This window comes from Oryctolagus cuniculus, chromosome 9 (genome assembly GCF_964237555.1).
Source record: "Oryctolagus cuniculus chromosome 9, mOryCun1.1, whole genome shotgun sequence".
Taxonomy (NCBI): domain Eukaryota; kingdom Metazoa; phylum Chordata; class Mammalia; order Lagomorpha; family Leporidae; genus Oryctolagus; species Oryctolagus cuniculus.
This window is the reverse complement of record NC_091440.1, coordinates 20,850,867-20,875,997: the sequence shown is the minus strand read 5'-3', so window position 1 is coordinate 20,875,997 and position 25,131 is coordinate 20,850,867. Positions and strand designations below refer to the sequence as shown.

The 25,131-nt window shown below is 37.2% G+C and overlaps 1 protein-coding gene and 1 non-coding gene across 18 annotated transcripts in view; both read left to right on the top strand.

Moving 5' to 3' along the window:
* The window catches only part of GPC5 (glypican 5), a 1,599,230-nt gene that overhangs the window by 324,637 nt on the left and 1,249,462 nt on the right, over positions 1-25,131 (top strand). The gene's annotated exons all lie outside the window — the stretch shown is intronic.
* Positions 23,903-23,986, top strand: LOC127492223 (small nucleolar RNA SNORD86). Its single transcript, XR_007921382.2, has one exon. It is a non-coding gene; the product is annotated as a small nucleolar RNA SNORD86 (small nucleolar RNA).

Genomic DNA, 25,131 nt, shown 5'->3' with positions numbered 1-25,131 from the left:
AGGGAGGGAGGTCTCCCATATGCTGGTTCACTCCCCAAATGGCCATACTGGCCGGAGCTGGGCCGATCTGAAGCCAGGAACCAAGAGTTTATCCAGATCTCCCACAGAGATGAGGAGCCCAAGCACTTGAACTATCTTCCACTGCTTTACCAGGCACAAGCAGAGAGCTGTATTGAAGCAGAGCAGCCGGGAAAGGAACCACTGGACATATGGGATGCTGGCACCACAGGAAAAGGCTTAGCTTACTATGCCATACTGTTGACCTCTCTACCAGACTTTTAAAGTAGAATTACTTCCAATTAATCTCCAACTATTCAAAACAATTCAAAGGGAAGGAATCCTCCCAAACTCCTTCTAAAAGGCCAGCATCACCTTAATTCTCAAACCAGAAAATGATACAACAGAGAAAGAAAACTGTAGACTAATATCCCTGATGGACATAGATGCAAAATTTTTCAACAATAGACTAATTGGATCCAACAAAATATGAGAAAGCTCACTCACTCAGACCAAGTGGAATTTATTCTTCATATGCAGGGATGTTTCAACATTTGCTAATCAATAAACATGATATATCACATTAACAGACTGAAGAATAAAAGCCATTGAATTATTCAATAGATGCAGAGAAAACACTTGATAAAAAAAATCCTTTCATGATAAAAAGCTTAAGCAAATTGGGTATAGAAGGAACAAACCTCAGCACAATCAAGGCAATTTATTACAATTCACAACGAGCATCATTTTTTAAAGATTTATTTATTTTTTTGAAAGGCAGAGTTACAGAGAGGCAGAGGCAGAGAGAGAGAGAGGTCTTCCATCTGCAGGTTCACTTCCCAGATGGCTGCAATGGCTGGAGCTGAGCGGATCTGAAGCCAGGAGCTTCTTCCAAGACTCCCACATGGGTACAGGGGCCATTTTCTACTGCTTTCTCAGGCCATAGCAGAGAGCTGGATCAGAAATAAGACAGCCAGGACTCGAACCTGCGCCCATATGGCCATATGTAGCTTTACCCGCTACACCACAGCACCAGCCCCGCGAGCATCATATTTAATGGGAAAAAGTTTGAAGCATTCCCACTAAGATCTGGAATCAGATAAAGATGTCCACTTTCACCATTGTTATTCAATATAGTCCAGGAAGATTTATCCAGAGCCATTAGGCAAGAGAAAGAAATCAAAGGGATACAAATTTGAATGAGGGAGTGAAACAATTCCTCTTTGTAGATGATGTGATTTTATATACAGGGGATGCAAAAGACTCCATTGAGAGTATTGGAACTTATGAAAAGGTTTGGTAACGTGGAATGATATAAATTAACACAGAAATAAGTAGCCTTTGTATACACAGACAATTCCATGATTGAGAAAGAACATTCAAGGACAATCCCATTTTCAATGGGAAAAACTATAGAAAAAACTAAATACCTTGGAATAAATTTAACCAAGGATTTCATATATCTCTATTATGAGAATTGTAAAGCATTAAAAATGAAATAGAAGAAGACTCAAAAATGGAAAATTATTCCATGTTCATGGATTGGAAGAATTAATAACATGAAAATGTCCATACTATCAAAAGTAATTTTCAGATTCAGTAAGATCAAATCAAAACATCAATGACATTCTTCTCAAATCTAGTAAAAAAACGATGCTAAAATTCATATGGAAACACAAGAGACCCTGAATAGCTAAAGGAATCTTATACAACAAAAACAAAGCCAGAAGCATCACAATACCAGATTTCAAGATATACAACAGGTCAGTTAAAACAGCCTGGTACAACAAATGGTGCTAGGAAGACTGGATTTCCAGGTACCGAAGTGTGAAACAAGATGCCTACTTTACACCTTATACAAAAATCAACTCAAAATGGATCAGGGATCTACTCTAACATTTGATTCCAACAGATTTCTAGAGGAGAACATTGAGAAAACTCTGCAAGACCTTGATATAGGCAAAGACTTCTTGGAAATGACCCTAGAAGCACAGGCTATCAAAATGAATAGATACACATAGGATTACACCAAGCTAAGAGGTTTCTGCACTGCAAAGGAAACACTCAGCAAAGTGAAATGCAACAAAATAGGAGCAAATATTTGCAAACTATGCAGCTGATAGAGAATTCATATCTAGAATCTTATAAGAGCTCAAGAAATAAGAGCTTAAGAAACTCAACAACAACAAAACAAACAATCCAGTTAAGAAGTGGGCAAAGAACTTGAGCAGACATTTTTCCAAAGAGGAAATCCATGTGGCTAACATACATGTGAAAACAGGTTCTGGATCACTAGCCTCAGGGAAGTACAAATCAAAACCACAATATGGTTTCACCTCCTCTAGATAGAATTGCTCTAATACAGAAATCAACAAACTATAAATGCTGACAAGGATGTGGGGAAAAAGGTATATTAATCCACTTTTGTTGGAAATGTAAACTAGAGCAGCCAATGTGGAAAACAGTATAGAGATAACTCAGAAGCTGGAAATAGATCTACCATATGACCCAGCCATCCCACTACTGGGAATTTAACCAAGGGAAGTGAAATCAGCATATGGAAGATATTTTATCCCCAAATTTATTGCAGCTTAATCCACAATAGCGAAGACATGACATCAACCCAATTGTCCATCAACTGAAGACTGGATAAAGAAATTATGGTATATATACATCAGCCATAAAAGGAGAATGAAATTCTGATTTTTGCAACAAAATTGATATAAATGGAAACCATTATACTTTGTGAAATAAGCCAGTCCCCCCAAAAAAAGTTTTTTTTCTGATCTGTGATACCTAATAGAATACCAAATATGTAATGTATAGGAATGAAATTGATATTTTGAACTTCGATAATTGTTTATAGCCCTTGTCTCTACTGTTGATGAACAATTTTTTTTTCTTACTATTTTTTGAACTCTTTAGTTAATGGAGAGTTAACCTTATGAGTATAAAGTAAACTGAAAGTAGATCAATGTACAAATTAAGAAGGAATAAAAGAAGAAGGAAGAGGTAGCATGGGAGCATGAGTGGGAGGGAGGGTAAGGTCAGAATTATCAATATGTTTATACATCTATATATATGAAATACTTGAAATTTGCATACCTTAAATAAAATAAAAAGAATTTCAAAATAAGATATGATCAGCTGACCGTGAGTAGACGCTAACATGGTAACTATAGCCAGAATGATTTGGAAATCCTTGTATATTAAGCAACATGTCCTCTATCAAATTTTTAAGAGAAAGTTTATTATATCCACTATGGAAGCATTAGGAAAGAAAAGAAAAATATTTTCCTGAGATATTAAAAGCTTAAATTGCAGAGAAAGATGTTAAGACAGGCATATCAAAACCATAAGAAAAGTGATTTTTAGAATGGGTAAATTAATTAAGAGAAGGGGATTTTTCCTTATCTCTGTATTCTAGACTAAGTGTTTATGGAAGTGACATTTCCATAAAATGCATAACTGAAGTTTCCTCTCAAGGCCATGAAGTTTAACTGAAGGCTCAAAAATTTGTAGTGACCCCAAGCCTGTGAGATAGGAAGAGATTTATTTCCTTTTGTTTGTGTTCAAACATGAGGGAATTGAATGGACTTTTTTTCTGATTTGAAAATTGTTTTTGTTTTTAAAATATATATATATAAAGAGAAAATATTTCATGTATTTTGTGTTTATGGCATTAATCCCATACTTTTGTAATGAATACATCTTTTCAAAATCTGAGTTCTGATTTTTATGCATAAGTAATCTTAAACCTGCCTTGCTAAACTCTCAAGATATGACAATATCAGTTGTGAATTGAGTTCAGGAAGAATCACTGTATGGTAGAATAGGTTTCTAGGGAGAATTGGGATATGAACTACTGTTTGAAAGGGCGTTGAAGAGAGATTCATGAACAAAAGCAGGATCACAAGGTGGCACATGGTAAGCATTATGGTGGTGTCCTAGATAATAAGCTTTATTTTGTAAAACTTTTATGTATTCGAAAGGCAAAGGGAACACAAGAAAGCTAGAGTGAGAGCGAGAGCAAGAGTGGGAGAGAGAGAGAGAGAGAGCTTGATCTTCCATCTGCTGGTTCACTCCCTAAATGCCTACAACACCTGGGGATAGGCTGTGCTGAAGCTGGGAACTGAGAATTCAGTCTGGATATTCCACAAGAGTTACTGGGACCCAAGTACTTGAGCTATCATTTGCTGACTTCCAAGTTTGTGTTAAAAGGAGTCTGGAATTGGAAGTGGACCTGGGTCTCGAACCCAGCATCTCCAATATGCTTATTGGTATACCAAATGACATCTTAACATTTGCACCAAATGCCCAACACTCTGGGATTTAAAACCTTAAGTGCCTGGGATCTTACATTTGTTCATTCTCTGACAAAGGGACATATCCTATCTTTTGTGCAGTGTATATATATATATATATATATGCATAAGATTATATGATGATTATTAATACCTTCATTTTGTATTTGGATTAGAATTAGGAGAGAGTTCAGCCTTGAGTTTGTTGATGGCCACAATATAGAAGGTTATAAAGTATGACAAAATATGAGCTAGGAGGAAGGACAAAGGTAATTTGAATGTTACTGTGGGTTAGGCTAATGTGGATAATAAAATCAGAGAGGGACCTCATTTTGGAAGACAAAGGCATAACAAAATCTTACTCAAGGAAGAGTATAATATATTCTATTTTTTAAAAGAAAGCAGTGATTTTTCACCTGGGAACATTGATGGCTACAAAGTCTCCAGCTACCTGCCACCACTAATTGTGTTTAGACTTCTCAGCTGCTTTGATCGATAACGTGAATTGCTCAGAAACACAGCTTTTGTGAGTTGCTCTGGTAATGCCGATTTTTAGGTGTAGCTTTAAACTGTGGAATGTGAAATAATTTCTGGGGCTGTTCTTGGATCCTTGAGAATAGATTTAGCATGATAGTTTCTCCTAATCTGCAGACAGTTCTGAAAAATGATATAGCTTGACATGAAATTGCCAAAATATTTTCCTTATGTAATTATAGTAATATATTTTAAAAAATTATAACCCTCATTACTCTTCTATAGCAAAACCATGTATAATGACAGCTAGTGTTCATATCGTCTGATATTATTCTTTATGTTTGACATTAGTAAACAGTTAAATCTCAGGAAGTGATCACATAGGATAATCCAATTTAATTTAATCATCTTAATGCACTTTGCTTTTGATATGTAGATGTAATTAGTGCATTGAATACAAGTTAACCCTAATTAACTTGATTAATGTGGGCAATATTTGCCTTTCTTATAAAATGAACATAAACCTAAAGGTCTTTTAAATTTAGTTTATCTTCCAAATCTATTAGTTTTATGCCTGTAAATTTACAGTCATTCACTAATGTGTTTTAGAGTTCTGCCAGGAGATGGAAACAGTTTGAGACTTGAGAAATCTTGTGCTTACCACAGCAATTATCTTTTTAAAAAATATTTATTTATTTATTTGTTTATTTGAAAGTCAGGATTACAGAGAGGAGAGACAGAGAGATCTTCCAACTGCTGGTTCACTCCCCAAATGGCTGCAATGGCCTGGGCCAGGAACTACTTCTGGGTCTCCTACATGGATGCAGAGGCCCAAGGACTTGAGCCATCTTCCACTTTTTTTCCAGGCCATTAGTAGTAAGCTGAATGGGGAGCAGAGCAGCCAAGGCTTGAACTGGTGGGTAGTTAGCACAGTAGACATTGGCTTAACCCACTGCAACACAGTGCAGGCCCCCACTGCAACATATTTAATCAAAAGGGAATATTTATTATTTCCACCTCCCAAAACAATTACTTCTAACATTTTCGAAAATAATTTAGTTTATTATATGACTAAATATTGTGACAGACATTTTTAATTTCTGTGATAACTAAAACTACCAAATAACCACCAGTTGTTTTCTTTTTGTTTCTTAACTTGGGTTATAGTCCCTGTTAGAAGAATGAACTAAAAAAAAATCTCACAGGAAGTGAAAGAGCATAAGTATTCTTATGAAAAGATGAGGAACACAGGTGCCTATTAAAGTGTTAGCAGAAGAAATGCCTCTATTGTTAAATCAATACAGTAATAGAGTACCCTTTAGTCCTGGTCCAAGATCTTTCATTAATTGGCCAATTAATTTTTTATTTTCACCTATCTTCATGAGGTTTCTTGAGGGAATTTAGCACCTGTCCATAGTAGGTACTCAGTTATTATTTCTCGATTGAGTAAAGATACAAGTGGATATTGATATTCTCATGAATAACTAAAAGAAACCCTAGGAAAATAATTGTAATAACATTTATTTACATTATTATATTTTCTGTTTTTGAATTGCGTTGAAAGAAACAAAATAAAATCTGATCATTTACTGGAGAGTTGTTCCAGACTATTTCTGTGCTTACAGTGTAAACCAGACACAGATATTTTTTTTTCAACTTTTATTTAATAAATATAAATTTCCAAAGTACAACTTTTGGATTATACCTGGCTTTTCCCCCATAACCTCCCTCCCACCCACAACCATCCCCTCTCTCACTCCCTCCATCTCATTCTTCATCAAGATTCATTTTCAATTATCTTTATATACAGAAGATCAACTTAGTATATACTAAGTAAAGATTTCAACAGTTTGCACCCACACAGACACACAAAGTGTAAAGTACTGTTTGAGTAGTAGTTTTATCCTTAATTAACATAGTACAACACATTAAGGACAGAGATCCTACATGGGGAGTAGGTGCACAGTGACTCCCGTTGTTGATTTAACAATTGACACTCTTATTTATGACGTCAGTAATCACCTGATGCTCTTGTCATGAGCTGCCAAGGCTATGGAAGCCTCTTGAGTTCACAAACTCCGATCTTATTTAGACAAAGCCATAGTCAAAGTGGAAATTCTCTCCTCCCTTCAGAGAAAGGTACCTCCTTCTTTGATGGCCCGTTCTTTCCTCTGGGATCTCACTCACAGAGATCTTTCATTTAGGTCATTTTCTTGGCCACAGTGTCTTGGCTTTTCATGCCTGAGAAACTCTCATGGGCTCTTCAACTGGATCCACATGCCTTAAGGGCTGATTCTGAGGCCAGAGTGCTGTTTAGGGCATTTACCATTCTATGAGTCTGCTGTGTATCCTGCTTCTTATGTAGGAGCATTCTCTCCTTTTTAATACTATCAATTATTATTTGCAGACACTGGTCTTATTTATGTAATTCCTTTGACACTTAATCCTATCTTTTTGATCAATTATGAACTTAAACTGATCATTTTAACAAGTAAGATGGCATTGGTACATGCCACCTTGATGGGATTGAATTGGAATCCCCTGGCACGTTTCTAGCTCTACCATTAGGGATAAGTCTGAGTGAGCATGTGCCGAACTGTACATCCCCTCCTTCTCTTATTCCCACTCTTTAACAGGATCACTTTTCAGTTAATTTTAAATGCCTAAGAATAATTGAGACACAGCCAGTTTAAATTACTTATCATAGATGTTGCAGCTTTGAGACTGAAACTATATAGGTGTCAGAGAACTTTATGTGCATGAAAAGCAGAATCTAGATTTCATGCATAGTTTCACCTATTTGAGATTGTATGAGTATTAATTTTATGTGAATTTTATGTGTCATGAGGTGCCTAGATACTTGGTTAAACACTATTTCTGAATGTTTCTTAATGAGATTAACATTTGCAACAGTAGATTAAGTGAAATAAATTTTCCTGATGATGTGGATGGTTCTCATCCAATTTGTTGAGGGGCTGAGTGGAAGAGTGGAATAAAAAGTTGATAAGAAAGCTTCATTTCTTTCTGTCTGATTATCTTCAAGTTGGGCACAAGTCATCTTCTAACTTTGAACTTTGACTCAAACTGGAATTTAAAAAATAAATTCTAGTGATTATTCCTTCTTTGACTTAAATACTTTGTGTCATTCATCTCAAAGAACTAGTTTTTACATGAACTGAATTCTGAAACATTGGAGTGAAATAAAGGTATCAAGTAGTAAAGGAATTTATCGCAATTCTTGGATATTTATGCTTGGCTTATACTTTGCTGGCAATCTTAAATTGTGTCCTTCTATACAAATTAATAACCTGCATTTAAAAAATCATGGAAGCATAATTTCATTTCCACAAAGAACTGCAGGTTTACTTATTTTCTTCTTGTTTCTCCTTTCTTTTCCCTTCCTGTTCTTTCCCTTGTTCCTTTTATCTCCTCCTTTCTCCCTCTCTTCCTTCCTTCTATAGTTTCAAATTTATTTTAACTTACTCTGATGGCAATCAGTATATTTTGGTCCTAGAGGATATGAGTCAATAAAATATGCTTATATTTTTCCCCGAAAAGAAGTTACCAAACTAAGGAACATGATAAAACAGCATCCTGAAAAAGTTGTGTAGGGTAGATACCCAATAAGTAGGTTTGTTTTAACTAAATAAAAAAAGTTTACTTGCCTTCACTAACTAGTTCAGCAAATCTTTTTGTTGAAACTATTCTTTGTGACAAAAACCATAGAAGTTATTAGATGTTTTAGATGAATAAACCCTGAACCTGTTTTCTCAGTGCTCATGGTTCTATGAGTGAGAGCCAAGAGAATGGAGTAAAATGAGGAATGCTCAAATCAAGTGTTAGAGAATGACAAGGTAGCACAGAGGCCAAAAGTTTATCTCAGCCTGTGAAGAAATTCTGTGAAAGGTGACACTTGAGAGGATTAGGAGGGAGCTGGGTGAAAGAGGCTAGGTGTACCCAACAGGAAGGTAATATAAGAAAAGTTGTGTTTGTCTATCAGGGATGGAAGGAAAGAATGAAGGAGATTTAGACTTTAGATACTCTAAGTAATGAAAAGATTATAGTATCTTCTGCTGCAATTAAAAACAATTGCATACTAAATGGAGATACTGCAAAATAAGTCAGGTAATTTTTTTGTCCTTTCTCTGTCATTTTGCCAATCCCCTTCTCAAGGGAAGAAAATAAAATATCAACAGCTTTCACAAACAACTCCTTCCTCTCTAGTTTCTCTGCTTTGCTGGATATGCTACATCTGTGCTTTGTCTTCTCTTTGGTAACTCAGCGGTGGTAGTGGTCAAAAAAGAGATCCAATGGCAGTGGAAATCAGCTAAGCAAACATGTGGGAAGCACCTCCTGCCATGGGCCAGCATCACGGTAAGTTTTGGGATAACATCATTCCTGCTCCCAAGAAGTTCACTGCTGAGTAGGGGGACTAAGAAACTAGCAAAACATAATCATGCAATTTAAGAATTGCTCCGTCAGTGGTAGAGACATTGTCAAATAGAGAAACAAGTGACAATCTCATTTTTCCACATTTCCCTGACAAGTACCAAAGAAATATTTGACTTATTTTTCCCTGTAGCAGAATTTCCAATCTGGTTTTCACATTTTTCTCCCAACCACAAGACCGAGTTCTAGTTCTACTTTAGTTCTTTAAGAACTAAATGTGCTTCACGTTAAGTGCTATAATCTTTATGTTTTAATCCAGAGATTTTTATTTTAAATCTCTAAGGAATACTTCATTAACCTTATGATCACATTATTATACAAGTGTACATGTGATTATTTTCACACAAAACAGAGAAGAAAATCTTAGGGTGAATGAGAATTTCGTTGAGGAGTTAAAAATTTTTCATTATTAAGAAAACGTAGTATAATGTCTCGTAGATACTAGTCAAGGTCCTTAAAAAATATTAACTGATTGGGGGCTGGCGGTGAGACATAGCGGATAAAGCTGCTGTCTGCAGTGCTGGCATCCCATATGGATGCCAATTCAAGACCTGGCTGCTCCACTTCCGATCTAGCTCTCTGTATGGCCTGGGAAAGCAGTAGAAGATGACATAAGTCCTTGGGCCCCTGTACCCACGTAGGAGACTCGGAAGAAGCTCCTGGTTCCTGACTTTGGATCAGCACAGCTCTGGCCATTGAGGCCGACTGGAGAGTGAACCAGTGGATTGAAGACCTCTCTCTCTCTCTCTCTCTCTCTTTCTCTCACTGTGTGTGTGTGTGTGTGTGTGTGTGTAACTCTTTTTTTTTTTAAACTGTGAAGATGACAATTAAGTGCATTTATTTATTTTTTTCTTTTTTTTAAACTTTTATTTAATGAATATAAATTTTCAAAGTACAGAATATGGATTACAATGGCTTCCCCCCCATAACGTCACTCCCACCCGCAACCCTCCCCTTTCCCACTCCCTCTCCCCTTCCATTCACATCAAGATTCATTTTTGATTCTCTTTATATACAGAAGATCAGTTTAGCATACATTAAGTAAAGATTTCAACAGTTTGCTCCCACACAGAAACATAAAGTGAAAAATAGTGTTTGAGTACTAGTTATAGCATTAAATCTCAATGTACAGCACACTAAGGACAAAGATCCTACATGAGGAGTAAGTGCACAGTGACTCCTGTTGTTGACTTAACAAATTGACACTCTTGTTGATGGCATCAGTAATCACCCTAGGCTCTTGTCATGAGCTGCCAAGGCTATGGAAGCCCCCTGAGTTCACCGACTCTGATCATATTTAGACAAGGCCATGGTCAAAGTGGAAGTTCTCTCCTCCCTTCAGAGAAAGGTACCTCCTTCTTTGATGACCCGTTCTTTCCACTGGGATCTCACTCGCAGAGATCTTTCATTTAGGTTTTTTTTTTTTTCCCCAGAGTGTCTGGATTTTCCATGCCTGAAGTACTCTCATGGGCATTTCAGCTGGATCCGCATGCCTTAAGGGCTGATTCTGAGGCCAGAGTGCTGTTTAGGACATCTGCCATTCTATGGGTCTGCTGTGTATCTCACTTCCCATGTTGGATCATTCTCTCAGTTTTTAATTCTATCAGCTAGTATTTTCAGACACTATTCTTGTTTTTGTGATCCCTTTGGTTCTTAGTCCTATCATTATGATCAATTGTGAACCGAAATTGATCACTAGGACTAGTGAGATGGCATTGGTACATGCCACCTTGATGGGATTGAATTGGAATCCCCTGGTATGTTTCTAACTCTACCATTTGAGGTAAGTCAGCTTGAGCATGTCCCGAATTGCACATCTCTTCCCTCTCTTATTCCCACTCTTATATTTAATAGCAATCACTTTTCAGTTAAGTTTCAGCACTTAAGAAGAATTGTGTATTGATTACAGTATTCAACCAAAAGTATTAAGTAGAACAAACAAAAAAATACTAAGAGGGATAACATATCAAGTTGCTCATCAACAGTCAGAGTAAGGGCTGATCAAGTCACCGTTTCTCATAGTGTTCATTTCACTTTAACAGGTTTCTTTTTTGGTGCTCAGTTAGTTGTCACCTATCAAGGAGAACAAGTGGTATTTGTCCCTTTGGGATTGGCTTATTTCACTCAGCATAATGTTTTCCAAATTCCTAACAGGGATCAATTTTCAGTTAAAATTTAAACACCTAAGAATAATTGTGTGTTAATTACAGAGTTCAACCTTTTGAAATGGACACTATGAGAAACAGTGACTTGATCAGCTCTTGTCCTGACGGTTGATGTACAGTGTAATACTTTATCCATTTTAGTATTTTTTTTGTTCTAGTACCATTGGTGTGTAACTCTTTCAAGTAAAATAAATCTTTAAAAAATATTAACTGATTGAATCTTAATATTGACATTATTGATATTTTATAAATATGGGAACAGGAAAGTTAAATAACTTGCACAGAGTCTAGGAGACAGATGGAAAAGCCAGAATTTTAAGCAGGGCAGATGTTGTAGAGTGTAGAGTATGGGTTCTAAATCCCTATACAAATATGGAAGTTTGATATTACTGGTACTTCAGTCTTCTGAGCTCACATTGTTCTTTTTTTTACATTGTACTTTTTTAAAAAGATTTATTTATTTATTGGAGAGGCAGAGTATAGACAGAGACAGGGAGAGATACAGAGAGAGGTCTTCCATCCTCTGGTTCACTCCCCAAATGGCCGCAACAGCTGCAGCTGTGCTGATGTGAGGCCATGAGCTAGGAGCTTCTTCCAGGTCTTCTACATGGGTGCAGCGGCCCAAGCACTTGGGTCATCTTCCACTGCTTTCCCAGGCCATTAGCAGGGAGTTGGATCCAAAGTGGAGCAGCCAGGACTCGAACTGGCACCCATATGGATGCCAGCATCACAGGCGGAGGCTTAAACTTCTATTCCCCAGTGCCGGCTCCTGCATTATTATTTTAATAACAAACAAAATGTGTCAACACCTCATTCAATTTATTATCATAAACTCTTTATATCAGCTATTATTAAGTCTTTCCATGTCATGTGCTCTCCTATTGCTACTTTCAACTTCACATGCTAACTCTTGTCAACATTCTGATGCTTACTTTTGTTTTCACCTCTTCTGAGGATGCTCCCTTTCTTTACCTGTACGTTGTTAGATCAGGGAGGTCGATATTTTTTCTATCAAGGCCAACAGGATATCACAACTCACTGTTGCTACGTATAACAAAAGATTTACTGAATATTTCAAAACAGAAGCACAAAGTAGAAGCTTCTGTTTCTTGGTTATGAAAATCATTCCTGTCAATATGCAAGCCCTTTCAAATGCTATTCAACTTCTGCCATTTGGGCAGAGCTACTTCCTCTCTGCCTGTTATTTCCAATGAAATAGGCCGAAACCACTCAAAACTTTTAATACTCTTTCCATACAGAACTTTTAAAAATGATTATATGTATATGCAAGTATGTATGTATTTGAAAGAGTTACAGATAGGGAGATACAGACTAAGAAAGAGCTCTTCCATCCACTGGTTAACTCCCCAGGTGGCTACAAAGGCCAGGATTGAGCCAGGCTGAAGCCAGGAATCAGGAACTTCATCTACATCCCACATGCATGGCAAGGGCCCAAACACTTGGGCCATGTTCTGTTGCTTTTTCCCAGGCCACTAGCAGGGAGCTGGATCAGAAGTAGAACAGCCAGGACAGGAATCCATGCCCATATGGGATGCCAGCATTGCTGGTGGCTGCTTTTCCCACTTTGTCTCAATGCCAGCCCCAGCATTTTATAAACATTTTAATCTTTATTCTCTCCTTCCCCCATATGGAGTAGTCTAAGATACCTTGCCCTGTGTAATAATTAAAGACCATAAAGTACTAAAAAAGCTGTGAACATCTGAAACATGAATCTTACTGTCATTCATTATTACCCCTTTTTGCAAGAATTATATTTTGTTATATGAAAAATATTAAGATTATACATTAGGCCTATTAAGATTTCAACCAAGATATCTGCAACCCATATTGGGGTGCAGAGGCTTTTTTTTTCTTTTCTTTACATACCCTTATATATTTCTTTTTTTACAATTTTTTTATTTAGTAAATATAAATTTCCAAAGTACAGTTTATGGATTACAATGGCTTCCCCCCCATAATTTCCCTCCCACTCGCACCCCTCCCATCTCCCGCTCCCTCTCCCATTCCATTCACATCAAGATTCATTTTCAATTATCTTTATATACAGAAGATTGATTTAGTATATATTAAGTAAAGATTCATCAGTTTGTACCCACACAGAAACACAAAGTGTAAAATACTGTTTCAGTACTAGTTATAGCATTACTTCACATTGGACAACACATTAAGGACAGATCCCACATGAGAAGTAAGTACACAGTGACTCCTGTTGTTGACTTAATAATAATTTGACACTCTTGTTTATGGCATCAGTGATCTCCCTAGGCTCTAGTCAGGAGTTGCCAAGGCTATGGAAGCCTTTCATATATTTCCTTCATACCATTACTGGAACATAGTGGCACTTCTCCCCCGACCCTCCCTCCCACCCACGCTCCAACCCCTCCTCCCTCCCCCCCATCATATTCCACTCTCAGTTTTCATAAGGATCCTTTTTTAGTACCGTGCCCTTAATTCTCATTTATTTAATGCCACTCTAACGAAAAGAGTTCCAAAATAGTATGTAGAAAAAACAAAACAGAGCGAAACAAAACACTGTTCCTCAATGAAAGAGATAAGAGCTACAAAGCATTGATTGTCAAAATGTCTATTTTACTTCAATACATTATATTTCAGGTACTCTATTCATTACCTCTGAGCATTGAAGACATATGGTATCTTTTTCTGGATTGGCTTATTTTACTCAGTGTAATGGTTTTTAGTTGCCACTATCTTGTTGTAAAAGACAGGATGTCATTTTTTTTAGAGCTGAGTAGTACTCCATAGTGTAAATATACCATAATTTCTTCACAAATAAGGAAGGATACAAATGTTTATTGGGCATATATGGTATGAGGCATCTTTTAAAATAAGTAAAATATAATTGAACTTTCTGTAAGTACAATTATTTAGCAGAGAAAATCTAATACATAAATTTGACACATAAAACTCATAACAATCCATGCTTCTGACTTAAAGTTTATGACATTAAATATGTACTAATATGTAGTAAGAGTCTAAAGTGGTTAGATTTGTTTGAAAAGAACTCCCATAATCACATTAAATTTTTACTCAATAAGTCATTATTACATGCTTGTATTTCAGACTTGATGCTTTCATAAGTACATGATGCATAAAGGATGGCATCTTTACCTTACAAACTATAGGTATAGTGGAGATATATGCACATTAGCAAATAATTATAGAATACTTCCATAAGTATCATGTATGAAAAGATATGTATTCATGGGTCTGGAATAGTGAAATATACTTACATAATTACTCTTGGATATCTACTGGAGACTGGGTTCAGAGTAACCTGTGGATACCAAAATCTGGGGATGTTAAAGTCTCTTGTATAAAATGTCATGGTATTTATCTTCGACCTGCGTACACCTTTGTGTGTATTTTAGATCATCTCTGTATTACTTATGATGCCTAATACAATCTAAATGGCATGTAGTAGTTATGCTGTGTTTTTAGGGAATAATGACAAGGGGAAAACTGTACATATTAAATATCAACACAATATTGTTTTCCTGAATATTTTTATTTTTCTGAATATTTTAAACATGTGAAATATTTTCCTGAATATTTTACACATGTGAAACCCATGGATATTGGGATGGGGGTTGAGGTTGGACTGTTCAGCAGACTGATTGGATCTGGGAAACTTCATGCAAAAGATGGCATTTGTTCATAAGGATGGATTTAAGTGTTCCAGATATAAAAGGAAAGGAGAAGAAAGGAACATGTCAGGGCTTGGAATAGAAAAATAGCATCGCATTTCTGTGTTTGGAACAAACTGTATATGTGGTGGAAGCAGAATGGAAGGGGGAGGTGCAAGGGGGAAAAGTAGAGCAGATGAGGGTGGAATCACAGGCTAGTCCTTACTCAAGAACGAAGGCTGTGTGTCTCACTCCAAGGTATTTGGACTTTTAGAAAGGTCAAGGTCAGGATTTCCAATGTTTGCTAAAATTGGGAATTTCTAGATCTAAATCTGAATGTTTTGATGTGAATCAAAAACCTGAAGTAACTCACATGAAGCAGGATCTCAGATGCTTTGGTATAGGCAGCAAAATAGCCTAAAATTCTTTTAGTATTGCATAATTCTTGGTCATATTTAGCCCTACAAACCAACGTACTGAAATGTGTATTGTAAATGTACTTAAGAACACTATGAAAAATTAGTTTTTAATATAGTTGAAAGCTGTAAGGCACCCTGGGTAGCAACTTAGAAAAGTTTAACTAAATTGAATTATATAAAATGTCAGTAAGGAAAAACTAGTGAAACTTCATAGCATATTTTTTTCTTTTGTACTCTCCCTCAAGCACAATAGATCTTGTCTGAACAATGTAATCATGCTGAAACACTGAAACAGGCTTCACTCATGCTTTGAGAATAACAAAATATTTTCTTAACTCTACTCAGGTTTCTGAAAATACTGCCACAAATTATAAGTGGAGAATATGTGACTTTATTTAAAACTGCTAAGTTAGCATTAAGTTACATCCCAAGGATGGTTTTATAAGAATCTGTTATTGGGCATGGCGAGAATGGTTAGTGGGCCAGCCCCTAACCTCATGAGGTTTACATGGGTTTAGTGTTGGGGCCAGTGCTCTTGATGTGGTCAAGAGCACAATCTGTATGTTTCTCTAAAATACTTCCCAATGTATGGACAGGGAACAGCTTGCATGTTCATATTGTGTGGAAGTGGAATCTGCATTAAAATTGGAAACAGGAATACACAAGGAAGTGCAATAATAACAGGTGTGGATTATATCTGAACAAAGTGGGGAAAGATGTGAAATAAATAATGTTAATATTTGCATTTGAGTACATTGTAAAATAAAAATGTTGTAAGAAGCATCATGGATAATTCATTTATAATGAAAGAAAATGGCGATCACAACCAGGAGAGCAATACAAAGGAATTATGACTCAATCATTTCATTAAATCTCAACTTTGATTATTGCCTTCCTAAGTGATACTTACTGCTTTTTAATGATTTTCAAATCTATAACTATTTGTCTATCCAACAAAATATAAAGTTCCAAGAAAATAAATTTTCAAAAAGGAAAGAAATGGAATTTTAACTCTAGTTTTATGAAATTTGGCATTAGCTACAAGGAGACTATGTTTTGACTGTATTAAACATGGCAGTAGAGCACTGAGAAAGGTTTTGGAAGTTTCTGAAGGTTCTGTTTGTATTTTTTGTTTTTAATGGAAGAGAGCCTCAAGCCACTGAGCTGATTAAGGGGGCATTTGGGAGAAGATTAGTTCATCTGTCAAGTTCTTTGCCAGACCTAATATATAATATTCTAAACACTTTGCCTTTGCTCTGGAAAATAACAGCAATAAGATTTTCTACTCTTATTTTAAAAATTCTTGAATAAGGGCAGCAATCTTTTTTGGTTTGGTCAATGTTATTTATAAATTTGTATGTTTGAAATCTCAATTATTTAAAATTTAGATTCCTGAAAGTCATTATCTTTGGAAGTACTTTTATATTTCAATTCGTGTTTCTAGGAAATTTAGAAAGATTTGCTAGCATCCATAGTTCATTCACATTAATTGTCACACTCTTTTCTTGCTTTTGACTGTGTTACTGTTGGAGTATTTTCTGATAACAGCTGTGAAGCAAGAATGGATGTTATAGTGCAATGGACTCCTCTTGGTCTGATTGATTCTGTGCTTTATAACCCATTTCAGTTATCAGAAAGTATTGCAATTTTTCCTCCTGCTATTTGGAAAGAATGTAATGGTCTAAAAAATTGCTTACCTTCTAAAGGAATTTTTCTCTTGTCAAGGTAGAAATGGTATATTTATTAAACTGTCTGTAACTTTGGAGTGAATACTTTCAATTCATTTTCTGTTTGTTGGCCTGTAGCTATAGGAAGCACTCAAATATTACATTTGTCAATATGATCCAGCAGATCTCTAGAATAACAATCAGAATGCTATATAATCAGGAAATTCCAAATAGAATTAAAATATTTTTGTAGTTTTATTATATTAGAGCATATGGTGGTTATAATTCATCAGTAATATATTTTAATATGAATTCATATGATGAGTTAGACAACATTCTTGTGTTGTCTAGTGAAATTCCTTTGCAATTATAGAGTAGAAAAACAGATATATTTTTACTTTTATACTGTATGCAAGTGTCCTAAGAACCATGAGGTGAGGAAAGTACACAATAGAATGCTGCACACTAATACATTGTTGGAGAAGAAGCCACCAAAATTTGCTGGCATCAAAAAGACTATGTAAATTAATGACAATTCTTATAATAATAAATATGATCAATGACTTGCAATGATTTGACATAATAAAAATATAATTAAATCTGATAAAAGAGAGTAAACTGCTTTTTGGAGTTTGTTAAGAGTTTTTTTTTAAAGATTGATTTTACTGAAAGGCAGAGATATAGAGCAAGACAAACACACACACAAAGACACACATATACACACACATACACACAGATTGATCTTTATTTTCCTGGTTCACTCAGCAATTGGCTGCAACCACCAGAGCTGGGCCAACCTAAAGCCAGGAGCCAGGAGTTTCTTCCAGGTCTCCTACGTGGGTAGCAGGGGCCCAAGAACTTGGACCATCTACTGCTTTCCCAGGTACATTAGTAGGGAGCTGAATCCGAAGTAGAGCAGCCAGAACTCAAACTGGCACCCATATAGAATGCCAGCACTACAGGCTGCAGGTTAACCTGCTATGCCACGATGCTGTCTCCTAATGTTAAGAGTTTTAGTTGGACACCACTTTTTGTACATTGGAGGATTGTGCAGAACTGATATAAAAGATTAAGGTTACTTATCATTATGTAGAAATGAGAAGTCCAAGCAATTCACTTTGCTTTAGAATACTGTATGCTACTTAATAAATTGTTTTTCTAGCACCTGTATATCTCTTTATGGATGTTTTGGGGATCCTGTAATGTAAGTACAATTGTGTTGGTTTACTTAGGTCTATGGAGTTTCAATGTGGTCCTGAGTGAATATTGTATTTAAATTAATAGGTGGAAAGAAGTGTGGAAATACTTAAACTGGTCAATATTGCTGTGAGAAAAAAATGGACTGAGGAACCAGTGTAGATTCTTCTAGTATTCCAGCTTGAATGGAATGCATTTTAAGACATTATCTGGCAATGAAAAATTCAAAAAAAAAAGCAGCTTTTCATGAACAACTAGACATTGGGGGAAAAATGTTTCAAGACCATTCATCTAAATGCTTAGAAAGGTGATCCTGGGGCTTGTGTGGTGTAGCAGGTAAAGCCATCACCTATGACACCAACATCTCTTATGGGTGCCGGTTCTAGTCCCAGCTGCTCCACTTCTGATCCATCTCCCTGCTAATGGCCTGGGAAAAGCAGTGGAAGATGGCCCAAATAGTTGGATCCCTGCCACCCACTTGAGAGACTTGATGAAGTTCGTGGTGCCTGGCTTCAGCCTGGCCCAACACCAGCAGTTGCAGCCATCTGGGGAGTGAACCAGTGGGTGGAAGATCCCTCTCTCTCTCTCTCACTATCTCTTTCTCTCTGTAACTATGACTTTCAAAATAAATAAATAGATCTTAAAGAAAGATGATCCTAATATACAAAATAAGAGAGTCAGGAATTTGGAATAATAGAGTTGAGTAGTTGGCCTAAAAGGATCCAGATTAATATGTGATGGACTGAGGGGCTGGCGCTGTGGCGCAGCAGGTTAACACCCTGGCCTGAAGCACCGGCATCCCATATGGGTGCCAGCTCAAGACCCAGCTGCTCCACTTCTGATCCAGCTCTCTGCTTTGGCCTGGGAAAGCAGTAAAAGATGGCCCAAGTCCTTGGATCCGTGCACCCATGTGGGAGACCCAGAAGAGGCTCCTGGATCCTGGCTTCGGATTGGTGCAGCACCAGCCAACTGGGGAGTGAACCAGTGGATGGAAGACCTCTCTCTCTCTCTCTGCCTCTCCTCTCTCTGTGTAATTCTGACTTTCAAATAAATAAATACATCTTTAAAAAATATATGTGATGCACTGAAAAACAGCTAGATATCAGGAAGAAATACTCATTTTAGCAGTAGTTCTGAAATTGTAATCTGGTGTTCCAGAAAACTTTCCATAGTATCCATTGGATCAAAACTAGTTTTATGATGCTTTAAGTCAGGATTTTCTGCTTTCTCTGTGGTGTATTTACATTGATAGTATAAAAGCAATGGTCAGCAAAACTGCTGGGCTTTAGCACAATTAAATTAGTGGTGCCAAACTATTCTAGTAATCATTTTGTGGTTTACTTCCATAGCTATGTTTTCTAAAAGCCTAGTTTCATTTGTGGAGTCCTAATGAAACAGTAAACATTTTGGATTTTGTTGATATAAACCCTCAGTTACACATATTTTCTGTTTTATATGTGATGAAATGAGAATGCTCAACCCACATCTTTTATTTGAGAGGTAGAATTACAGGCAGTGAGAGGGAGAGACAGAGAGAAAGGTCCATCCACCATTTTACTCCCCAAATGGCCGCAATAGAGCTGAGCTGATCCAAAGCCAGGAGCCAGGAGCTTCTTCCAGATTTCCCACACATGTGCAGGGGCCCATACACTTGGGCCATCTTCTACTGCTTTCCCAGGCCAGAGCATAGAGCTGGATTGGAATAGGAGTAGCTAGGACTAGAACCAGCACTCATATGGGATGCCGGTGCTGCAGGCAGAGGATTAACCTACTGTGCCACAGCACTGGCCTCCACTCTTTCAGCTAATATTTTTTGATTGGATAAGTATAGTTTGTATTTTTACAAAATAAGTAAAATATTTTAATGTAATTATGTTTTGTAGTTACCTTAATGTGTTAAGGTATTTTAAAATAATTATCAATTTTTATTTGTATAGTCTATTTATACAAATGTTATCCCCAATGACAGAAACTCTCCAGGTTTTCTATTAACTTTTTTAAAGTGTAAAGGGTTTCAGTGGAAAAACTTTGAAAATGAAAGAATTACACATGTATATAAGGAATCATCAGTTTGCAGTTTCATATTGTAGAAGTGATGCTGTGTTTTGTTCTATATTTTTTAAAGATATTTATTTGAAAGGTAGTTCAATATATAGAGAAAGAGCAAGAAACAGAGAGATGTTCCATTGACAGGTTCAATTCCTAAATGACTGCAATAACCAGCCAGGTCTGGGTTGCAATGAAACCAGGAGCTAGGAACTCATCTGGGTCTCCCACATAGGTGGCGAGGGCCCAAAGATTCGCACTATGTTCTGCTGTTTTTCAAGACACATTAGCAGGAATCTGAATTGAAAGTAGGGTGGTAGAACTCAAACTGGCACTCTCATGTGGGATGTTAACCTAACCTGCTGTGCCACTACACCGACTGCTGTATTTTGAATAGGAAGGTATGGAACAAGAACCAGGACTTTCAAAAGTTTGACCTGGGATGTAGAGGAATCAATGAAAGAAGCAAAATTTTCATAAATAGAGGAAATCTGTCTCATGAGATGTGGATGCTGTAGCACGGACAGTGTGAACCTAGAGCAGAAACCATTGCCTGTGGTTAGAAAGAGATGACAGAAGTCTCTGAACTGTTGCAGTGGCTCAGATCATCTCGTTTCACCCAATAAGCTATTTCTGCTTGCCTGTCTTCCAGTGTTCCCCAGTGGAATGTATGCACATTCCATTAAATCCTCAATATTCCTTATACCCTCAACATTTTTTCTGAACTATTTTCCTTTTTCCCTTATGTTATCTTTTGACATAGAATTTTTGGTGGAAGAAGTGGTAATAGAAGAGCAAGGGAATTTACTTTCTTTGCCATTAGATGATAAAGATCTCACATGGTGTCTTTCCTGCCTGGAGATGATGGTATATTTTTCCAGATCATAATTACAAATACTAGAACATTCTCAGCAAAATGCTCAGCCGAGTTCAAAGTAACACACACACACAAGGCTTTTTCCTCATTTATTTTTGTCATACTAATAATTTAATTTTTAAGCGATACTAATTTCATGTTAAGGAATCTCCATACTGTTTTCCATAATGGCTAAAATAATTTTTATTACCATCAACAGTGTGTGAGAGCTCCCCTTTCTTCACATCCTCCTCAGCAGTTATTACTTTTTGTCTTTTTGTAATAACAATTATAATAAGGGTGAGCTTCTATCTCCTTGTGCTTTTGAATTTATTTTATTTGACAGATAGAGTTAGTGAAAGAGAGACACAGAGAGAAAGGTCATCCTTCCGTTGGTTCACCCCCCAAATGACCACTACGGCCAGAGCTACGAAGCCAGGAGCCAGTTGCTTCCTCCTGGTCTCCCATGTGGGTGCAGGAGCCCAAGCACCTGGGCCATCCTCCACTGCCCTCCTGGCCACAGCAGAGAGCTGGACTGGAAGAGGAGCAACCGGGACTAGAACTCAGTGCCCATATGGGATGCTGGTGCCGCAGGCAGAGGATTAACCAAGTGAGCCATGGCACCGGCCTCTCATTGTGCTTTTGATTTGCATTTTTCAAATGCCTAGGGACATTATGTATTTGTTCTTATATTTATTGCCCACTGTATTTCATTTCTTGCAAAATATCTATGCAAGTCCTTTGCCCATTTATTTAATGGGTTTATTCATTTTTAAAAAAGTTCTTTATATATTCTGGATGTTAATCCTTTTTTGGACAACTAATTTGCCAATAGGTATTTTCTGTTGTTCTATTGCAAGTCTCTTTCAGTCCATTGATTGTTTCCTTTGTTGTGCAGAAGATTCTGAGTTTGACATACTCCTGTTTGTCTCATTTTGCTTTTGTTTTCTGTGCTATTAGGATAGTATCCAAAAAACTCACTACCTACATCTGTTTTTTGAAGTATTTTCCCTTTGTTTTCTTACAGCAATTTCATGGTGTCAGGCTATTACATTTAGATGTTTGATCCATCTTAATTTTTATATACAGTGAGAGGTAGTGAAATAATTTCATTTTTTTCTACATATGTATATCCAGTTTTCCAGTAATCCTACTACTAGGTATATAGCCAAAAGATATGAAATCATTATATCAAAGATAGACTTGTATCACCATGATTATTATAGAACTATTAACAATAGCCAAGATATAGATGGGTGTCCATCATCAGCTGAATGGATTAAGAATTGTGGCAGTTCAGAGTCCAGAGTGCTCACCATTACACTGTTAATGAACAACTTAATACATTATCCCTCTTAGTAGTTTTTTTGTCTGTTCTACTTAATATGACTGGTTTAATTCTGTAATTAATACACAGTTATTCTTAAGTGTTGAAATTTAACTGAAATGTGATCCCTGTTAAACATAAGAGTGGGAATAAGAGAGGGAAGAGATGTATAATTTGGGAGATGCTCAAGCTGACTTGCCCCAAATGGTAGAGTTAGAAACATACCAGGGGATTCCAATTCAATCCCATCAAAGTGGCATGTACCAATGCCATCTCACTATTCCAAGTGATCAATTTCAGTTCACAATTGATCATAATGAAAGGACTAAGAGTCAAAGGGAGCACATAAACAAGTCTAGTACCTGCTAACACTAACCGATAGAATAAATAAAGGGGAGAGTGATCCAACATGGGAAGTGAGATACTCAGCAGACTCATAGAATGGCAGATGTCCTAAATAGCACTCTGGGCTCTGAATCAGCCCTAAAGGCATTCGGATCTGGCTGAAAAGCCCATGAGAGTATTTCAGGCATGGAAAGCCAAGACACTCTGGCAAAAGATCTCTGCGAGTGAGATCCCAGTGGAAAGAACAGGTCTTCAAAGAAGGAGGTACCTTTCTCTGAAGGGAGGAGAGAACCTCCACTTTGACTATGACCTTGTCTAAACAAGATAAGATTCGGAGAACTCAGAGGGCTTCCATAGCCTTGGAAACTCATGACTGGAGCATAGGGAGACTACTGATGCCATAGACAGGAGTGTCAATTGGTAAAGTCAACAACAGGAGTCACTGTGCACTTACTCCTCATGTAGGATCTCTGTCCTTAATGTGCTGTGCATTGAGATTTAATGCTATAACGAGTACTCAAACAATATATTTCACTTTGTGTTTCTATGGGGGTGCAAACTGTTGAAATCTTTACTTAATGCATACTAAACTGATCCTCTGTAAAAAAAAAAAAAAAAAAAAAAAAAAAAAGAAATTATCAACTCCCAACTTGACTCTCACTGGGATTAAACATGACAATAGGTCTGATCTGATTTCATCATCAATTAAAAAAATCATCTATTATTTTTCACTTTATGTTTCTGTGTGGGAGCAATTGTTGAAATCCTTACTTAATGTATACTAAGCTGATCTTCTGTATATAAAGAGAATCGAAAATGAATCTTGATGTGAATGGAAGGGGAGAGGGAGTGGGAAAGGGGAGGGTTGTGGGTGGGAGGGACGGTATGGGGGGGAAGCCATTGTAATCCATAAATCATACTTTGGAAATTTATATTCATTAAATAAAAGTTAAAAAAAAAGAATTGTGGCAGTTATACAAAATGAAATGTTAGTTATAAAAGCAATAAAATCCTCCCTGACCTGTGCAGGCCTCTGCTATAGGGGGTGATGGCCGGTCCTGGTGTTTAGGTGATTCCCAAGGCCCAGCAAGGGACCAAGTTTCCAGAGCCCTGAAGACAGAGGGTAACACACCCAACTATGGGCTCCATTTCCGCTCCACCTTCATTGGCCGAGCCACCGCCAAGAACAGAGGCCGCATCTCCCCATACCTGGCCAACAAATGCAGTGTTGCCTCACGAATCCATTGCTTCTCTGAGGTAGACACAAGCGTGTTTGGGGCGAAGCTACGAGAACAAGCTGAGGAGTGGCTGATCATCTATGAGGCTGGAGAGATTCCACGGAATCTCTGAGGGAAGCATGGTTCAGGCGGAGGCGGCGGCTGCGGAGGTCACCAGGAAACAGAAGAAACGCTTGAAGAAGGAAAAGCAGCGCCTGGCAGCGCTCGCCCTGGCGTCATCGGGGAACAGCCCCAGCGCCCCGGAGGAGTGCGAGGAGGCCAGGAGAAACCCGGAAAGAAGCAAAAGCAGACGCCCCAGCAGGCTCCTCAGAATGGGATAGACTGGCAAGAGCAGTGCCGAGAAAAAAACAAAAACAAAAACAAAAAAACCTCCATCGAGCATCCCAGGAAGACTGACTAGCACAGACATTCCCTGCACCTGCGAGGGGTATCCTTTCCCACCCTGTGTCCTCACCCCAATAAAAATGATACAAAATGCTAAAAAAAAAAAAGGGCAATAAAATCTTGTTATTCACAAAATTGGTACCCGGAAGAGCCTGGGTTAGAATCATAGTCTCCTGAGTCTGCAAGAATAGGTTATTTTGTCTTTTGCTTCCATGATCAGTATAGTAGTAGGCTATTGGCCCCAAAATATGCAGACATTTCACAAAGTTCATGGTAAATGGAATAAAAAGATAAGTTTATTTTGGTGCAAAAAATATTTTGAATTCTGTGCATTTGAAGGGTATTCAAGTAGTTCATGGTAAATTTGTATTTAAAAAAAAATGATGGATTTCAAAAAAAAAATTGTACCAAAATAAAAATCTGAATTCCTTTTTTTCCCACAAATTTTGTGAAGACAGTATGATCACCGTGACAGACGTTGGATTGATATGGACATAAATCAAAAAAAGTGTCAAAGAATGTCAGTAGCATCCACAAGCTGGAAAACTAAAGGAAAATAGTTTTCCCTACAGCCTCCAAGGGAATGTAGCCCAACTCA